General features: G+C 45.1%; 1 protein-coding gene across 7 annotated transcripts in view; it reads right to left on the bottom strand.

The window, feature by feature from the left end:
* LOC127007072 (plexin A3-like) overlaps positions 1-20,929 on the bottom strand; it is a 102,381-nt gene that overhangs the window by 47,296 nt on the left and 34,156 nt on the right. The gene's annotated exons all lie outside the window — the stretch shown is intronic.

Raw genomic sequence — 20,929 nt, 5'->3', positions numbered from 1 at the left:
AGAGTGACTGTGGAGGGAAGTTATTATGTACATATATTCCACACAACAGGAAACACAACCATGAATGCAGTAAAGTAACCTATAAGTAAATGACCATAATACACACACACACACACACACACACACACACACACACACACACATTCACACACTTTATTTATCATTTCATACTCGACAAACAACACCGAGAAACACACACACACACACACAAAAAAAAAAAAAAAAAAAAAAAAAAAAAAAAAACACGAGGAAGAGAAAGCTCCGTAGTCCCCAGCATCCCCCCGGCGCGCACACCAGCACGTTCGGCAGCAAGTTTTTTTTTTTTTTTCCCGTGAGCCTCGAGTGTTTGTGACCCCGGGAGAGAGGGAAGGAAGGGGGGGGGGGTTAAAGGGGTGAGGGGGGAGGGTAGGAAGGCCCCGGGTGCTGCCTTGGGGACTCTCGCAGGCAGCCCCACCACGCCCCGGACAGAACACGAACCAGCAGAACAACGCGAAGGTGATCGGAATAAAACGCTCGCCCCGGTGAATGGCATGCGCGGCTTCTTTCTCCTTCCTCCTCCTCCTCCTCCTCCTCCTCCTCCTCCTCCTCTTCTTCTTCTTCTTCTTCCTCCTCCTCCTCCTCAACCGCCGCCGCTATGGACGAGTAGTTCCGCGTGACTCTTGAAAAACACTCGCTGGGAAGGAAGGAAGGAAGGAAGGAAGCAAGGAAGGAAGAAATAAAGAAGTGGAGGAAGGCAGGAAGGAAGGGAGGACGGAAAACTGGACGAAATAAAGGAAGGTAAGAAAGAAAGGAAGGAAAGAAGGACGGAAGGAAGTAAGTAAGAAAAGACGAAATACAGGAAGGAATATGAAGGAAATGAAGGAAGGAAGGATGAAATAAAGGAAGGGATTGAGGCAGGAATAGAGTAAAGAGGGAAGGAGAGATGAGGAAAGGCAAGAATGGAGGAAGAAAGGAATGAACGAAGAAAAGGGTAAACGAACGGAGAGATGAGGGTAGACAGTAATAAAGAAAAAGAGAGGAAGAAATGGAGGAAGGAAGAGGGAGGACTGAAGGAATTAAATCAAGTCCACTTATTATTCCTCTTCTCTCTCCTTTGGTCTATACGAACGTTTGATGCTCCTTAAACTACTACTACAAGGTGTCAGTCAGGATGAGATGAGAGTTTAGGCAAGCGAACGTTTAAAAAAATATACAAAAAAGCAGTTCTTCCACGGTTTCTTCTTTTCCAACGGTGCAATTTGGTATGAGAAAAGGTTACCACTACTATTACTACTACTACTACTTTTACTACTATTACTACAACTACTACTACAGCTCGTAAACATGAAACAAAGGCTAGTGTTGTGGTTGTCTTTTCTTCTGAGGGTTTCGCATGGAGTGTTTTGTTAGCTAACCTCGCCATCCCCTTCGCCCCGCTTCCACCCCTCTCTTTGCGCCCCTTCACCCCCACGCCCCCGCCCCGCCCCGCCCCGCACGCCGCTCAGAACAGTGGCAATGAACCCTTTGTCGCCGCACACTCGCTTCGCTTCACTATACGACGAACAGACAGACAAACACGGAAGATTTTTATTAGGTGTTATTATTCCCCGCATCTTCTCAAAATAACGAAGTGTAGTTTTTTGGGGGGGAGGGGAATGTTTGTGTTAGTGTTAGTGTGTGTGTGTGTGTGTGTGTGTGTGATTTTTAACTCGTGAATTACTGCTAACGGGGGATTTAAAAGTGACTATAGTTGGCTGACTCTCTCTCTCTCTCTCTCTCTCTCTCTCTGAAAAGCTCACATTCCGCGCAATTACACGAGTCTTTTTCCCATTCTTCACAACCTGCCCACACACACACACACACACACACACACACACACACACACACACACTTTCTCCTGCCCTCTGCTCTGCCCCACTCTACTCTAAACACACACACACACACACACACACACACACCTGTACCGTGGCTCAAGTCTGCTCTTCTCCTCTTCTTCTACGTCCTCCTCCTCCTCCTCTTCTTCCTCCTCCCCTGGGGCACACCTTGCGTAACTCACTAACATTCCTCCTCTACCCCTCCTCCTCCTCCTCCTCCTCCCATTCCCACCAGCCTCATTCTAACCAGGCCTTCCCATTCCCCTCCACCCCCCATCCCTCATCACCAACACCGGCCCATCACCATTCCTCTTCCTTCCTTCCTTCCTCCTCCTCCTCCTCCTGCTCCGTCCATTCCCTTTCCCGGCCTAACCTAACCCGTCTTCATCCCTCTTCGCCTTCCTCTTCCTTCGGGCGGGTTCATCTTCATCTTTCTTCCCCCTGAACCCTTTCCTTGTTAAGCCCATCTCCTCCAGCAGCCTCCTCCTCCTCCTCCTCCTCCCCCTTCGCCGCCTCCTCCTTCTCCTTACCAACTTGTTTCATCTTCATTTTTCTTCCCTAGCCTCGTTCAGGATCATCTCTCTCTCTCTCTCTCTCTCTCTCTCTCTCTCTCTCTCTCTCTCTCTCTCTCTGCAATAGGTTAGTCTTGTTAATTTAATCTATTTTGTATTTTTTTTCTTCCCTCGATTTCTCTCCTTTTTTTAACTAATTATTTCTTTCTCTCTATAGTTTTCTTTTCTTCATTCAATCTTCTATTCTGTTGTTTTCATCTTTTCATTTTTTTTATTTATTTCATTTATTCCGTTTTTCATTCTCTTTTCTTTCCCACTCTGATTTTTTCCCATCTTTTTCGTTCTTTCGTTTTTTTTTCCCTCGACGATCATTTTTTGTTTTGTTTATTTTTTTCCTCAACCACTTCCCGTCATCACCAGTTTCCTCCTCCTCCTCCTCCTCTACCTTTTTTCCCTCCTTCCTTCCTTTTTTTCCAAGTTTTCATCTCCACGTCTTCATCTTCCCAACATCATCATATTTCCTTTCCTTTTTCAGTAAGTAACGGAAGCAGTTTTTAATTTTTTTACATCTGTCTTTCTTTCTTCTCATTCTTCCTTTTTGTTTAAGTTTTGATCGTTTGAACTTTATCTTTTCATCCGAGTTTCCTTTTCTTGTAATCTTGGTCTTTTCTTACTTTGGTTTCTTCTTCTTTGTTTCTCTCTTTTTTTTCCTTCCTTTCCTTCACTAACCTTATTCTTTTCCTCCCTTTGTTTCTTTCCTTCTCTCTTTTTCCTTCTTTAACCTCTTTCTTTTTCCTTCCAGTTTCTCTCTTCTTGGTTTCTTTTTTTCTTTCTTCGTTCACTAACTTCATTATTTTCCTCTCTTTGTTTCCTTCTTTTCGCTTCCATTTCTACCTTTCTCTTTCTCCTTCCTTCTCTTACCTTTATTATTTTCTTTCGTCAGTTTCTTTTCTCTTTTCTATCTCAACGTTTTTCTCTTTCTCTATTCCTTCTTTAACTTATTTCTCTCATTCTCTCTCCCATGTCTTACGTTTCTTTTTCTTCCTTCTTTAACTTCTTTCCTCTCTTATTACTGTTTCTCTCTTCTCAATCTCTACGTTCCTTTCCCTCTCTCCTTTCGTTTCTCCCTTCTTACCTTAGTTTATATGGTTCTTTCTCTCCTCTCCTTCCTTCTCTCTACCGTGAGTCTTCCCTTCGTCAGTCTCTCTCTCTTCCTTCTCTACCCTGATTCTTCCCTTCGCCAGTCTCTCTCTTCTCAGCCTCTTTCTCTTCCTTCTCTACCCTGATTCTTCCCTTCGCCAGTCTCTCTCTCTCTTCTCCTTTTCTACCCTGATTCTCCCCAATCGCCAGTCTCTCTTCTCAGTCTCTTTCTCTTCCTTCTCTACCCTGATTCTCCCCATCGCCAGTCCCTCTTCTCAGCCTCTTTCTCTTCCTTCTCTACCCTAATTCTTTCCGTCAGTTCCTCTCGTCTTTACTCTCAGCCTCTTTCTCCCACGCCACGCTCCCCGCCCAGGTCCCACGCATTCTCACCTCCCCAATTCCCTTCACCAAGTCTACCCTATCCATCACCCTTTGCCTCGGTCACTCCCCACCAGCGTTGCCAAATTACCGTACTCAGCGCATTTCATTTTTGTAGTTTCTGACCGATAACTAGAGCAAACAAGAACGAAGCCTATCAATATTTAACAGTTTTAACGCTAACTTTAATTTCCTACCGTCATTTGTGTGGTTACGACAGTCTTGGAGTCTAAAATTGGTAAATGCAATGCTAAGTGTACGACAATTTGGCAACGCTGCTCCCCACACACCCACCACCACCACCACCACCTACATCTCCCACCCCTTCCCCACCTCCCCCCGGCACACATTCCCCACGGTCAGGCCCTTTCCATCACCCTGCGCGGCCCCACGTAACTTAATGAATGGTTCTCTGACGGGTCACAGCCACCCTACTCAGCGCTGGTCGTAAAAAGCGGGTCACCTCACCTCTTTACGCCCTTACCCAACCCTATGTCTTGGTCTTGCCTCCCTCCACAGCGTCCATTTGTAGCGTTAGAACCTTTGCCAACCTAACCAGTCTCTCTAGTAGTGTTAGAACCTTTACCAACACTTTACCGACTCTGTTTGTAGTGTTATAAGCATTATTAACCTAACAGACTCTCTTTTCGTGGTGTTCGAATCTTTACCAACCTAACCGATTCTCTTTTGTGGCATTAGGACCTTTGCTAACCCAATCGATTCTCTTTTGTGGCATTAAAACCTTTGCCAACCTAACCGATTCTCTTTTGTAGTATCAGAACCTTTATCAACCTAATACGCTCTCTCTCCCTTTCTTCCTCTTTTGTAGAGTTAGAATCTTTACCAACTTAACCACGATCTCTCTTTTGTAGAATTAGAACCTTTGCCAACCTAACCTAACACGCTCTCTCTCTCTCTCTCTCTCTCTCTCTCTCTCTCTCTCTCTCTCTCTCTCTTGCTCTCTTGTAGTGTTAGAATTTTTACCAATCAAGCCGACTCTCTTTTGCAGCATTAGAACCTTTCCCAACCTAACCTAACCTAACTCTCTCTCTCTCTCTCTCTCTCGCTCGCCGCAGCATCCCTCATCTCCGGTCATCTCTCGTGCATCGATTCTTCCGCCTCTCACAATTCCATCACAACTATTAAACGCATAGCTTTTGCAATACACGAAACCGAACGAACGTCGCTGTATATTTCCTCACTTCCATCACCTTTTCCTAGACTTTCCCTGCACTACAAGATTTCAAAACACTACAACTACTACAACAACATTTACTATTCCACTCGACTTTCTCTGCACTATATACGAGATTTCAAAACATACTACTTCTACTACTATTACTACTACAGGAACAACATTTACTATTAGTACCGCTACTACTACTACTGCAGCTACTACAACAACATTTACTATTCCACTTGACTTTCTTTGCACTATATACAAGATTTCAAAACACTACTTCTACTACTACTACTACAGGAACAACATTTACTATTACTACCATGACTACATTACTACAACCACTACAACCATCACCACCACCACCACCACTACCACTACTACTACTACTAATACCACTACCATCACTATTATTTTTACGCCACTCACGCTAGACGATAACACGATAACGCACAACAAAACGACGCTGTACCCACCCACCCAACGATAAAGGATAAAAAAGGAGACTGAGCGAAGTGTTTTTTAACGACTTCAAACGAAAAACACTATGGAGGTTATGACGTTTAGTGTAAAATTGAACGATTATAATGAACACTAACGCCCTCTGTCGCCGATGAACGAAAGATAGATAGACATAAATAGATAAATAGATTGTGTGTGTGAGAGATGGATGACGGTAGAATGGGGTAGATATATATGATGATGGATAGATAGTAAGAGAATGAGGAAGCGAGAGAGAGAGAGAGAGAGAGAGAGAGAGAGAGAGAGAGAGAGAGAGAGAGAACAAAGGACAATCACCATCGCATGCAATAACTTTTAAAGCATTGAGCAACGAAGTAGAAATAGAGAAAGATGAGATTGAGCGAGAGCGAGAGAGAGAGAACCCGTTAGTCTGTCTGCCAATAACACGGATCACAGACAAGACAGACAGACACAAAGACGAGAGAGAGAGAGAGAGAGAGAGAGAGAGAGAGAGAGAGAGAGAGAGAGAGAAAGCGGTGAAATGTGTAAGCTTCTGTAATAAAAAGAAAAAAAGAAAAACATGCCTTTTGTTCAAACTTCCGGTCGTTTTCTCCTAAATTATAAACTATTGTGTTCGGGTTCGGTTCGAGATATGTTCGGTTTTGTTCTCGAGTTCGGTTCAGTTCGATTCTGGTGCTTTGTTTTAGTTTTCAAATTTTGGGTATTCTTCAAGTTCCGGTTCGGTTTCACTTTTGTTCAACTTTCTGTTTCGGTTAAACGTTTCTATTCCGGTTCTGTTCAGGTTTCCTTTTAGGTTCTGTTTACATAACCTTCAAATTCGGTTCTACTCAAATTTCTCTTTCGGCTTCGTTTCTGTTCACTTTCCCTTTCGTTTCGACTTTGATAAATTTTCAATGCCGGTTCTGTTCAACTTTTCCCTTTCGATTCTGTTTAAGTAACTTTCTCTTTTGGTTCTATTTAAGCAACTTTCCATTTCGACTTTGTTTGAGTAACTTTTCAAATCGGTTCTCCTTATACAACTTTCCCTTTCGGTTATGTTGAACTTTCGATTTCGGTTCTGTTAAACTTTCCCTTTCGATTCTTTTTGAGTAACTTTCCGTTTCGGTTCTATTTAAGCAATTTTTCCTTTCTATTTTGAGTAACTTTTCACTTCGGTTCTATTTAAATAACTTTCCATTTCGTTCCTGTCTAAACAACTTTCCATTTCGGTTCTGTCCAACTTTCCAATTTTTCATCTTTTTAAATTACGCACACCGGTTCGATTCCTGGTCAAACAAATATAACCAGTCAGCCGGACGCACCCAGGCCACCCAGCTGCTCCTCTTCCCACGTGCTCTGGTCAATAATCACACACACACACACACACACACACACACACACACACACACACACACACACACCTGGGGCATAGTGAGCCAGGTAAACGTGCTCTCCCGGATGTTCTATAAATGGGGTGTATATTGGATGAGGGGAGAGAAGGGGTGATGACGTAACCTGCCACCCCATCACCCTTCCACATGGGGTGATGGGGTGTCTGAGTGATGGGGTGATGGTCTATGCTCCCCTCTCTTCCCCTTCCCCGTATATACGAAGTGGGAGACAGGGAGAAGAGGGCAAGGGGAGGGAAAACGAAGGGAGAGGAAAGAAGGGAAGGGAGACGAAGGGAAGGAGGGGTGAGAAGGGAGAGGGAGATAAAGAAGGGAAAGTAGGGAAATGAAGGGAGGTGAAGAGGGATGGGAAATGGAGATAGAAGGGAAAGGAGAGGAGGGAAGACGAAGGGATGGAAAATGAAAGAGGAGGGAAAATAGGGAGTGGACAGGGTGACTTCTTTCCCTTCCCATCACCCCAAACACCCCTCCTCATGTACTTAGGGTGATGGGGGTGCAGGGGTGTCGGGGTGATAGTCTATACCCCCCTCCCTCCCCTCTATACACGCCCAAACTCAAAGGAGACAAAGATGAGCGCAGGGGCAAGGCGCAGCTTAAGTTATGCACCCCAAATTTGCTTTACATTGACCTCTTTCACACCGACACGCTGCCTTTATTATGTTTTCTTTTATACTCTCGCGCCTGCTTTTATGTGAGACAGAGGGAGGGAGGGAGGGGCAGGAGGGATTGAGGAGGACAGGAGCGGGAAGAGGAAGGAAAGAAGGAAGGAGACATCACTACTCCACCTTACCAACTTTTCTTACTCTCCCTTCCCTTCCTTCTCTTTCTCATTCTACTTATCATCACTTTTTTTCTTTATGCAAGGGGGACAAGCTACTGAGGGAGAGAGAACGAGAGTGAGAGAAAGTAGGAAGAATCTACCTTTCCACCTGATTTCTCTAGCACTACTTTGTCTGGATTGCGTGTGTGTGTGTGTGTGTGTGTGTGTGTGTGTGTGTGTGTGTGTGTGTGTGTGTGTGTGTGTGTGCTTAGCCTGGCAGGGAAGATAACCTCGTTTGAGCCAGCCCGCCCGCCAGCCAGCCAACCCTTCAAGCGGACTCCTGTATGTGTGTTCGTGTTTAGCAAGGCAGGATGGACGGGAAGGGGCGGCGAGGCGGAGAGGTGGGAGGGAAGGGAAGGGAAAGAAGGGGAGAAGGGAGGGGAGAGATAGGGAGATGGAAGAGGGGAAGGGAGGGGAGGGGACAAAGGGATGAGACGGGAAGGGGAGGTAGAGGGAAAGAGAGGGGAAGGGAGGGGAGACGTAGAGGAGGGGGGCGAGGGGAGGATAGGGGAGACGAAAGGAAGGGGAGGTAGAAAGGAAAGTTAGGGGAGCAAGAAAGGTGGAAGAAAGGGAGAGAGGGGAGGAAAGACGTAGAGAAAGATGAAGGGAGAAAGGAGAGGAGGAAGGAAGGGAAAAGTCAGAGAAGAGAGAAAAGAGGAGGATGGGGAAGAAGTAGAAGAGAGGAGGGGAACGGAGACAAGGGAAGAGAATGGGAGGGGAAGGAAGGGAAGATGAAGAGACGGAGGAACAAGAAAGAAAGGAAAGAAAAAGGAAGGAAGGTGAGGAATGGCGAGCGGGTTCAATGGAAAGGAAAAGAAAGAGGGAAGAGGGGAGAAAAGATCCAGGGGCGGAGGAACAAGAATGGAGGGGAAGGAAAAGGAGGAAAGATGATGGGGTTGCAAGCGGGTTCAATGGAAGGAAAGAGGGGAAAAGGGAGGGGAGAGATGATGTAGAGGCGGAGGAACAAGAATGGAGGGAGAGGAAAAGGAGGGAAAGGTGAGGAGTTGCAAGCGGGTTCGATCGGAGGAAAGAGAGAGAGAAAAAAAAAGGAGGGGAAGGGAGGGGAGAGAAGATGTAGGGGGAGGAAAAGGAGGGAAAAGTGAGGATTTGCAAGCGGGTTCGATCGGAGGAAAGAGAAAAAAAGAAGAGGAAGGAGGGGAAGGGAGGAGGAGGGGAGAGATGTAGGGGTGAAGGGACAAGAATGGAGGGAAGGGAGGAAGGAAGGAAGGGAGACATCACCACCTTATCAACTTTTCTTACTCTCCCTTCCTTTCCTTCTCTTTCTCATCCTACTTATCATCATCACTTGTTTGTTATGTAAGGAGGACAAGCTACTGAGGGAAGGAGAGGGCGAAGCGGGAAGAGGGAAGGAGGAGGAGAGATGTAGGGGCGGAGACAAGAATGGAGGGGGAGGAAAAGGAGGGAAGTGGAGTGTCTGGTTCGATAACTCAATATTTACTGTTTCTGGAATATTATGAGGCGGTATTGAAAAGCTATCACGTGACCTTCTTTTACAGTGGTCAGCTGATGTGTGCCCCCCTACCCCCCCCCCTCTCTCTCTCTACACTTTCTCTAATAAGACAGTTTTTTTTTCATCCATTTAATATATTTTTTTTCGTTTCTTTCTTTTCCTCCTTTCGTTTTTTAATTTTTTTTTTCTCATTCATGGATTTTTTTTTTGTTTCCTTTTTTTTCCTTTCATTCCTACTTTCGTTTTTCATTCTCTCAGTGTTTTCTTTCCATTCTTCCTTCTTTCTCTTCCTCTTCTTATTTTTCTTTCATCTCTCTCTCTCTCTCTCTCTCTCTCTCTCTCTCTCTCTCTCTCTCTCCAAGTAAACTACAGCTTCGTTTTCTTCCTCTATTAATACAAACACGGGTATTCTCTCTCTCTCTCTCTAATACCAAGAAAATGTTCTGTCCACTGATATTGAAACGACAACGGTCATCAAGGAAGGGTCGAGGGAAGCAATTGAAGCGAGATGGAACGAGAGAGAGAGAGAGAGAGAGAGAGAGAGAGAGAGAGAGAGAGAGAGAGAGAGAGAGAGAGAGAGAGAGAGAGAGAGAGAGAGAGAGAGAGAGATTGAATATTGGAAGGAGAGACTGCGAGTATTAAAAAAGGAAGGAAGGATGGAAGGAAGGAAGGAAAAAACAAAGAAAATGAAAAGAAAAGTCAAATAAGAGAGAGAGAGGGATGAAAGGAGAAATAAGAGGAAGAGAAAGACTGAAGAGGGAAAGATAACGACTAAAGAAAGGAGGGAAGGAAAAAAAGAAAAATACCAAGAAATGGATGAGAAAAACTGTCTAATGGAGAGAGAGAGAGAGAGAGAGAGAGAGAGAGAGAGAGAGAGAGAGAGAGAGAGAGAGGTAAAGGTAACCCTCGTTCTGGAGCACAAGGAACAAGATACACAGCACCTGAACGTCGGGATAAAGAGAAGGGACAGAACGCTCGGGGCGGAGGGAACGAGAGGGGCTTGCCAGGCGGGGGGAAGAGGGGGCGGGGGGTGGATAACGGGTCTGGGGTAGGGAGTGTCCGGGGGTGCTGGGGGGATGGCCTGGGGGGAGGAAGAGAAGGAGGCAGGTAGCACACAACACCGCCAGGGTAGCCAAGTCACTGGTGTTAAGATTTTCCCGCGGACTGAACGCCAAAAGTAGCCCAAAGAAATAGCCCAACACGAAGAGAAAGAGAGAGAGATGAAAGAAAAAAAAATAAGAGATAAGGGAAAGAATGAAGATTGAAGAGAATAAAAAAAGACGAAAGGAGGAAGGAAAGGAAGGTAGGAAAACAAGGAAAGAAAAAAGAAATACTAATAAATGAATAAAAAAATAAAAAAGGCTGTCTAATGAGAGAGAGAGAGAGAGAGAGAGAGAGAGAGAGAGAGAGAGAGAGAGAGAGAGAGAGAGAGAGAGATGAAAGAAAAAAAATAAGAGGAAGGGAAAGAATGAAGAGTGAAGAGAATGAAAAAGAAAGGAGGAAGGGAAGGAAGGACAGAATGTAGGAAAAGAGGAAAGAAAAAAAGAAAAGAAATACTAATAATTGGATGATAAAGGCTGTCTAATCAGAGAGAGAGAGAGAGAGAGAGAGAGAGAGAGAGAGAGAGAGAGAGAGAGGACACAACTGAACGGCTTTTGTGTATTTAAAGAACCAAAAAACTAACCCGTAACTATATATAAAAACACGTGAAATTTTATCGTATTAGGAAAAGGAATCGAGTATAGCCTTACCCTGCATCCTAAAATAACAACTGAACGACTCGTGTGTTTAAAGATCCCAAAATAACCCAAAACATAGGAACATAAGAACGTAAGGAGTCTGCAAGAGGCCGGTTGACCTATACAAGGCAGCTCCTGTACTCTCAACCCCACCTTACCTCACTATCCATGACTTTATCTAACCTCTTCTTGAACGTATCTATGGTATTTGCACCCACAACACAAATAAGGAAAAACCAGTGAAATTTTAGCATATCAGCAAAATGAAACGAGTAGCCCAAGAAATTCTCAACCCTCGACTTTAAAAACCAAAAACAGCCCAAATGACAGAAAACCGCGACCCTACAAACGCAAACACCGCGGCTTCTGGTCATGGCTGCTGTCCCTGGGTGTAGCATCAAGCCGCTGGAGGCCGTGTTTGCCGTCTGGACAAGGGACAAGCATCCATACCTGACTCCCGCCTGGTGCCGACGTGTTTACAGAGCTCCCAGACCAAGATGGGGACACTTGACGCCTGATAACAACGGCTTCCACCTACGAGAATTGACTTCAGGCTGTTTCTGTTCCCCGAGTCAGAGTCTAACCGTCGACCTGAGATTATTTGAAATGCGTGTGTGTGTGATTGATATCCTAATGGCACTAAGATACAAGCGTAATAGTTGTAGTAGTAGTAGTAAACAGAGACTTTCACTTCGAGGACTGACTTCAGGATGTTTCTGTTCCCCGAGTCAGAGTTTAACCGTCGACCTGAGATTATTTGAAATGCGTGTGTGTGTGATTGATATCCTAATGGCACTAAGATACAAGCATAATAGTTGAAGTAGTAGAAGTAAACAGAGGCTTTCACCTAAGATAACTGACTTCAGGCTGTTTCTGTTCTCCGAGTCAGAGTTTAACCGTCGACCTGAGATTATTTGAAATGTGTATGTGTGTGATTGATATCCTAATGGCACCAAGAAACAAGGGTAGTAGTTGTAGTAATAGAAGTAAACAGAGGCTTTGACCTACGACGACTGACTTCAGGCTGTTTCTGTACCCTGAGTCGGTGTTTAAACGTCGACTTGAGATGATTTGAGAAGCTTGTGTGATTGATATCCTAATGGCATTAAGAAACATACGTAGAGTAGCAGTAGCAGTAGTAGTAGTAGTAGTAGTAGTAGTAGTAGTAGAAGTAAACAACGGCTTTCACCTCAAGGATAGACTCTGGGTTGTTTCTGTTCCGTGAGTCAGAGCTTAACCGTCGACCTGAGATGATATGAGCTGCGTGTGTGTGACTGATATCCTAATGGCACTTAAGAAACAAGCGTAGTAGTAAACAAAGACTTTCACCTCAACGATAGACTTTGTTCTGTTTCTGTTCCCCGAGTCAGAGTTTAAACGTCGACTTGAGATGATTAGAAAAGCTTGTGTGCTATTGATATCCTAATGGCACTAAGAAGCAAGCGAAGTATTTGTATAGTAGTAGTAGTAGTAGTGAACAAAGGCTTTCACCTCAACGATAGACAAAAGGGCTGTTTCTGTCCCCTGAGTCGGAGTTTAAACGTCGACTTGAGATGGTTTGAGATGCGTGTGTATGTGATTGATATCCTCGTAGCACTGAGAAACATAAGTAGTTGTAGTAGTAGTAGTAGTAGTAGTAGTAGGAGGAGGAGGAGGAGGTTAGCAGCAGTAAGTTGTCGCCAAAACATTCACAATTCAAATTAATACTCAGAACCAGTTTATATTACGTATCATTCGTTTTTTTCTTTCTTCCTCTCGTTTGCTTTTGTGTGAGACTGTCTGGTTGGGAGAGGGAAAGAAGAGAGGGAGGAGGGAAGGAGTCAGGTTTTGTGAGGACCCGCCGTGCCCCGCTAAGTTCACGAAGATCAGGTCATGGGGCGGGGCGGGGCGGAGGGCGAGGGCGCAACAAGCCAGCCAGACAAGACTTTCCCACACCCTCCACCGGACCCGATGCTCGAGAACAAAAGTCACGGATCATGAAGCCTTTTCACCGACGTTGCGTTACGCCGCTGTGAAAGTTGAGTGTGAATGCGTGAGTGAGTGAGTGAGGGAGTGGGTTGTGCCATGACGGGAGGGGTGGAGGAGGGTGACGTGGATGGCTGGGTGAGTGACTGGATGATGCCTCGTGCGCCGTCACTTCACGCTCTCACAACTGACGGATGCCATCTCTCACACTCAACAGATTTCGCCGCCTCGCTCGGGATGATCTCCGCGAGGGATTTGTCTTTCGGCTAAACAGTCTGCACGGCGCCTCATAGCTCGGGGTGTTGAACTAAACTTTACCTTAAATTCTCCAACATTCCAGGGCTTACACATCCATGTTTGATTAGGGTTTCTTTCGTCGATGTTATGGGTAGTTTTATGAGCCTAGTGGTAGTTTGACAAGATTTCTGCACTCGACTAATCTCCTTTGTGACCTTTGGAAATAGTTGATGTGAAAGCCCTAAGCGTTTGAAAATAGAGGCCTTCCACACTCATATTCACTAAGGCTTTCGTAGAGGTTGTTATGGGTACTTGGGTAGTTTTATGAGCCTAGTGGTAGTTAGTCTGACAAGGTTTCTACACCCGACTAATCTCCCTTGTGACCTTTGGAAATAGTTGATGTTAAAGCCCTAAGCGTTTGAGAAAAATATTTGCTTAGGATTTCGTAGAGGTTGTTATGGGTACTTGGGTAGTTTTATGAGCCTAGGGATAGTTTGACAGGGCTTCCACACCACGAACGTGAAAACACTCAAGAGAACCCAACTGATCTCCTTCGTTGTGAGAGCCGAAAGTGTGTGAGAGAATCGCGTTCCCAAACCAGTTCCCGGGGCACAAGTACAGCCTAACGTCGGGCGGTTATCACGTGGACATATCAAACTCCATCAGCATAGCCCGGAGCGGAGAGATAAGTGGAATGGTATAGGTCTCTTAGGACACCTCAGGGCATAGGCTGGAGGCGCCGGTAGGACGGTTAGTCGGACGGTCGGTTAGTCAAGCCCCAGACATAACACCGCTGACCACGTCTCTCTCTCTCTCTCTCTCTCTCTCTCTCTCTCTCTCTCTCTCTCTCTCTCTCTCTCTCTCTCTCATGTCTTCCCTCTGTCCGTGTCTACAGGATCACCAGGGAAGCGCCGAGTCAAAAGGTCATATTCTTAAACCTTCTGACCCCCAAGCACATCTATTTAAGAAGGCTTTCGTAGGATTTGTGGGCATTTCCATGGGTACTTTAAAGACCCTGGTGGTAGTTCGACAAAGCTTCTGCGCCATGAACGTGAAGAAGGACTCATGGGGCCACGTTTAACCTCTTTTTTGGCCTTTAGAAATGACTGATGTAAGAAAAAGGGAAGACCAACCAAAGACCACTCCAGAGACAGCACCAACGAAGGAGACCCGAGACTCCCGACCAAGACCAGGACCAAAAGGGACCAGAAAGTTACAGACGCTGATGATGACTATGATGATGATAGGACCCACGAGAGAGAGAGAGAGAGAGAGAGAGAGAGAGAGAGAGAGAGAGAGAGAGAGAGAGAGAGAGAGAGAGCATCATTGTCACGATTCAGGAGCAGGACGGGGCTTACATGATGTCGGGGCGGGGTAGGGCGGGGCCTTTGTCCTGCCCCTCCCACCCCCCTCTTCCCTCCCTCCACAGCCATTCCGGGAGGAGGAGGAGGAAGAGGAGAGATAAGGAGGGGGGGAGGGGGAAGGTAGTGGTGGTGGTGCCGATGAGACTAGACACTCATCGATACATTCTCTCTCTCTCTCTCAATGAATGTTAGACCCATAACCGTGCGTGTTTGAATGCCTGCGAGAGAGAGAGAGAGAGAGAGAGCGTCCCCTTCTGCTGGTGCTCGACTAAGGGTAAAGTGACACCTTCGCTGGGAGGAGGAGGAGGAGGAGGAGGAGGGAGGGAACGGGAAGAAGAGAAGAGGGATGAGATGAGGGTTTACGCTGAGAGAGAGAGAGAGAGAGAGAGAGAGAGAGAAACCGTGAGCGTGGAGGGGAGGCAAATGAGACAGGATGAGACGTAAAGAAGAGAGGGAGGGAGAGGGAGAAGGGAGAGGAAATAGAAAAGAGGGAGGGAGAGGGGAGGAAAGGGGGGGAGAGGGAAGCTGGAGATGTGCACGTGAGGTGAGGGGAGATGAGAGGGTGCTGAGGGGAGGCACGTGCAGAGGGAGGGAGAGAAAGGGAGAGGAAGGGAGAGGAGAGAGGAAGGGAGAGAAGGGAGGGAAACTTGAGGGAGATAAGGGAAGTATCTGTAACAATGAGACACGTGATGAGAGAGAGAGAGAGAGAGAGAGAGCGAGAGAGAGAGAGAGAGAGAGAGAGAGAGAGAGAGAGAGAGAGAGAGAGAAGGTAATGAAGGAAGGGAAGGAAAGACTGCGGTGAGGAGGATGGTGCGTGGTCGGTCTCTCTCTCTCTCTCTCTCTCTCTCTCTCTCTCTCTCTCTCTCTGTCCAGATGCTGCGGTCACCTCCCTTCCGTCCTCTGTGTGTGTGTGTGTGTGTGTGTGTGTGTGTGTGTGTGTGTGTGTGTGGGTGGGTGTGTGTGTCTCTCTCTCTCTCTCTCTCTCTGACAAACATGTTTACTGTCCATGAGAGAGAGAGAGAGAGAGAGAGAGAGAGAGAGAGAGAGAGAGAGAGAGAGAGAGAGAGAGAGAGAGAGAGAGAGAGAGAGAAAATCTGATAAATATACTAAATCAATATGAAAGGTACAAGAGAGAGAGAGAGAGGGGGGGGGGGGGTTGTTGGTCGGACGGGAACGAACGAACGAGAAGAAAAAAAAGTAATAAAAAGAAGAAAAAAAAGAGCTTAACGGATAGATTTTCTTCCCTGGAGGCGAGGAATGAAAGAGGGAAAGAAACAAAGAAAAAAGAAAAGAAAGAAGAAAAAAGAAAATCAGAAATGGAGACGAAAAAATAATGAGAAAAAAGGGAAAGTGTAATACTAAAACGTGAGCGAGAGAGAGAGAGAGAGAGAGAGAGAGAGAGAGAGAGAGAGAGAGAGAGAGAGAGAAAGAGTGGAAGACAAATTAGGTATATATGAAGGCAGAGAAGAAAGATGGAGAGAAGGAGAGGAGGAGGAGGAGGAAGGGAGGAGGAGGGGAGGGAAGGTAAAGAAAGGAAAGGAGAGGTTAGAGCAAGATGGAAGGAGGGAGAGAAGAAGAGAGAGAGAGAGAGAGAGAGAGAGAGAGAGAGAGAGAGAGAGAGAGAGAGAGAGAGAGAGAGAGAGAGAGAGAAGGAAGAGAAGAGGGAGAGGAGAGAAGAGAAAAGAAAGAGAGAACAGGTGAACGAAGAAAAGGAGAGAAGGAAGAAGAGAAAGAGAGAACAAGGGAATGAAGATGTGGAAGGAAGGAAATAAAAGGAAAGGAGAAAAAAGAAGAGGGAAGGAGAGAAGAAAAAAGAGGGAAGAAGAAAAGGAAGGAAGAAAACAGAAAGAAAGGAATAGAGGAAAGACAGGGAAATGGAAGGAAGGGAGAGCAAGAGAAAGGAGGAAAAGGAAAGGAAATGGGAAGGAAAGAAGAAAGAGAGGAAAGACAGGGAGATGGAAGGAAGAGAGAGAGAGAGAGAGAGAAAGGAAAGGAAATGAGGAGAGAGAGAGAGAAGAGAGAGGAGAGAGAGAGAGAGAGAGAGAGAGAGAGAGAGAGAGAGAGAGAGAGAGAGAGAGAGGAGAGATGAAAGAGAGAGAGAGAGAAAGAAAAAGAGAAAAGGAGGAAAGGAAAAAGGAGAGAAGGAAGAGAGGGAGAAGAGGGAAGCGTGATAACGAGGGGGATGAAGGGAGATATGAGAAAGGAAGGAGGGAAGAGAGAGAGAGAGAGAGAGAGAGAGAGAGAGAGAGAGGACACCTGATTACATTATGAGATCAATATGAAAGGTAACATAGAGCCTCCAGGTAGGAAGGTCACAGGAGGAGGAGGAGGAGGAGATGAGTCTGAAAAAAGAGAAGGAACGAAAAATCAGGTAAATATTTGAGAGAGAGAGAGAGAGAGAGAGAGAGAGAGAGAGAGAGAGAGAGAGAGAGAGAGAAGGGGAAGGGAAGTAAGAGGATACACGGAACAAAAAAAGAAGCGTGGAGGGAAGGGGAGAAGAGGAAGGGAAGGGAGGAGAAAATGCTAGGAGGAGGAGGAGGAGGAGGAGGAGGAGAAGGAGGAACACAATAGGTAGAGCAGACTGAGGGCACACGTATTCCTGCCTTGCCTAATGCTTCTCTCTCTCTCTCTCTCTCTCTTTGCGTGAACTCATCTTGTAAGTGGAACCTGAGCGGGGGAGAGAGAGAGAGAGAGGGGAGGAAGTTCTCTGGTTTACACTCAATCCGTTTCTTTCTTTCTTTCTTCTTCTTCTGCGTCTTCTTCCTCCTCCTCCCCCTCTTCCTTTATCCTCAATTATACCTACAACTATCATTATTTTTTTCTTCTTCCTCTTCCTCCTGCTTCTCACCTCACACTTCTTCTTCACCTCCTCTTCCTCCTCCTCCTCCTCATCATCATCATTCTCTTCTCTCCATCTTCATCTACTATCTATTTTTCTTCCTCCGTCTTATTCTCTCACTCCTTCCAAAGTTCAAAGTCATTATTACTTCCTCTTATTTAATTTGCCCTTCTTTTTCTTCGTTCTCGTATTCTTTCCCTCCTCCTCCTCATTGTCTTTTCATTTCCCTCTTTCTTTTTTCTTTATTCTGCTACCGTTTTCTCCTCCTCCTCCTCCTCTTCGTTGTTTTTTCATTTCCCTCTTTCTTGTTTCTCTATTCTGATACTGTTTCCTCCTCCTTCTTCCTTCTTCCCTTCCTCCTCCTCCTCCTTTTCCTTAATCTCTCGTCCTCGTCTTTTCCTCCTCCTCCTCTTCGTTATCTTTTTCATTTCCCTCTTTCTAGTTTCTCTATTCTGCTAATGTTTCCTCCTTTTTCCCTTCCTCCTTCTCCTCCTCCTCCTCTTCGCTGTCTTTTCATTTTCCTCTTTCTAGTTTCTTTATTCTGCTACTGTTTCCTCCTTCTTCCTTCTTCCCTTCCTCCCCCTGCTCCTCCTTTTCCTTAATCTCTCGTCCTCGTCCTCGTCATCCTCCCCAATACCTGAAATGATCACGTCGATGACCACTAAGATCAGACATTTCCCTCGGCCCTAAAACGATTACCGGGAAACTCTCTCTCTCTCTCTCTCTCATTCTAGGTTTATTTCGTTCATTTGTTATTTTGTTTTTATTTTCGTTTTCCTTTTTCTTCCAAATTTTCATTATTTTTTTTTCGAATTGGTTTTGTTTTGAAATTCCCAGTTTTTTCTTTATCTTTTCGTTTCATTCCTCAACGATGCTCTCTCTCTCTCTCTCTCTCTCTCTCTCTCTCTCTCTAGTTTCAGTTTTGTATATTTCCTTTTCTATTCTTGTTGTTTTTCTTGTTTATTTTCCTTCTATTTTCCTCAATTTTCGTTTTTTTTCATCTTTTCCGACATGATTTTCCTTTCAATTCCAAGTTTCTTTTTTATAACTTTTTTCCTCAACGACTTTTTTTTCCTTGCTTATTATTTCCAACCACATCCTCTCATCATCAGTTTCCTTTTCTGTATACATTTTCTCTCTCTCTCTCTCTCTCTCTCTCTCTCTCTCTCTCTCTCTCTCTCTCTCTCTCTCTCTCCTTTCATCAGTTTCCTTCTCTAAACATTTTTTCTTCATTTCCTTTATCATCTTCACGTCTCTCTCTCTCTCTCTCTCTCTCTCTCTCTCTCTCTCTCTCTCTCTCTCTCTCTCTCTCTCTCTCTCTCTCTCTCTCTCTTCTTTCATCATCAGTTTCCTTCTCTAAACATTTTATCTTCATTTCCTTTATCATCTTCACGTCTCTCTCTCTCTCTCTCTCTCTCTCTCTCTGAATCATGTCCCCTCGTACCGTACTCGCTCGGCGCAATTCCCAGTAAACGAAGGTCCTGTTGAAGCCTTTCCCGGGGGCAGCATTAGGTTCAGGAGGGAGTGGGATAATCACTGATATGTTCCCGGCTTAGGTGTGTGGGGTGGGGAGGGAGGGAGGAAAAGGGGGAAGGGGCGTTGTGTAGCTTGTGTGTGTGTGTGTGTGTGTGTGTGTGTGTGTGTGTGTGTGTGTGTGTGTGTGTGTGTGTGTGTGGGTGGCCTAAGACGATTAATAAGAGGAATGTTAACGATAGAAATAGACGGTTTAAGTGTATTAGTAGTATTTTGTTACTGTTTACTGTGTGTGTTCGAGGCGACTCAAGAGATGGGCTGCACCCCCCCCATCAACCAATCCGTCCCATTACACACACACACACACACACACACACACACACACAAACACATATATAAGACTGTGTGTGTGTGTGTGTGAAAGTGTTTGAAGAGGTAAGAGACGCATAACAAAGGTGGGTGATAAGAAGAGAGAGAGAGAGAGAGACTTATCAACAATGGAGGCTGGAGGATGATTGGAGGCTGGAGAGAGAAAAAGAGAGAACTTTGAGAGAGAGAGAGAGAGAGAGAGAGAGATACTTGAGACTACTAATAATAATAATGACTGATGACTGCGGTGATTAACTGGCTGACTGATATGCTGGGTGAATGGCTGACTGACTGACTACGTGGCTGAGTGGTTGCCTGAATGAATGGGTGATTGACCAACTTAAGTGCAATAAAACAATAACAAAGACAAAAAAGATCGCCTGCCTCTTATCTATCTTACGAAACCCAACAATTGACTTTCTTGACGCCGAAGGTTACAAAAAACACAAAACGAAAGATATGTCGCACACTCAACATCACTGAATTCCATGGCATTAAATTCATCTCAAGAAACACAACAACTGACTTTCTTAATACTGAAGGTTACAAAAACATAACACAAATACCCATATACTCAACACCACTGAATTCCATGGCATTAAATTCATCTCAAGAAACACAACAACTGACTTTCTTAATACTGAAGGTTACAAAAACATGAGACAAATACCCATATACTCAACACCACGGACTCACTTCGCATTAAATTCATCTCAAGAAACACAACTGACTTCCATGGCATTAAAGGTTATGGAATCAACTGTCGAAATATCATTACTACAACAGCCGCCATTTCCTTGGACTTAAAGGTTACACTACAAAACAGTGAGAAGGTCATCATGCATACCATAGAGAAAAGAGGTCAGATTTATGAAGCATGAAGGTTAAGTTAGATTGTGGAAAGGCTAAGTTGATTCCTCTACTTCCTCCACCGCCGCCATCATCACTACTTCATCCACCTCCACATTTATCAGTGTTTCTTGTCTCCTTTCTCCCATCACTATCCTCTTCTTCATCACGTGTTCTCAGATGCTTCCGGGTCTTACAACAAATATTTCACAATGCCACAAAGATGAGTCGGGTTCGCATGATTTTTTTTCTTCACATCCATGGTGCAGAAGCCTTGTCAAACCATCACTAAGCTCATAAAACTACCCATGGAAATACCCACAATCACCTCTACGACAGCCTTAGCATATGTGGGTGTAAGGTCCGTAATCTTAGGCGGTTTTCGGCTCTCACAATTATTTTCAAAGGTTACAAAGGAGATTAGTTGGATTTTCGTGAGTGTTTTTTTCACATCCATGGTGCAGAAGCCTTGTCGAACTATCACTAAGCTCATAAAACTACCCATGGAAATACCCAGAACAACCTCTACGAAAGCCTTAGCATATATGGGTGTAATGTCCGTGTTCTTAAAGGCTTTTCGGCTCTTATAACAAATATTTACAAAGGTTACAAAGGAGATCATCTGGGTTTTCCACATCCATGCTGCAGAAGCCTTGTCAAACTAACACTAGGCTCATAAAACTACCCGTGGAAATACCCACAAGATAATTCTACGGCAACCTTATCAAGTGTGTGTGTGTGTGTGTGTGTGTGTGTGTGTGTGTGTGTGTGTGTGTGTGTCCTGAAATGCTTGAGAATACACATCCGGTGGTAAGATAACAACAAGGTGACGGTCGTGTTGTGAGTCTAGGATGCTGAGGGTACAAAGC

The sequence above is a fragment of the Eriocheir sinensis genome, chromosome 34, assembly GCF_024679095.1.
Source record: "Eriocheir sinensis breed Jianghai 21 chromosome 34, ASM2467909v1, whole genome shotgun sequence".
NCBI classification, from domain to species: domain Eukaryota; kingdom Metazoa; phylum Arthropoda; class Malacostraca; order Decapoda; family Varunidae; genus Eriocheir; species Eriocheir sinensis.
This window is presented reverse-complemented; position numbering and strand designations above follow the sequence as displayed.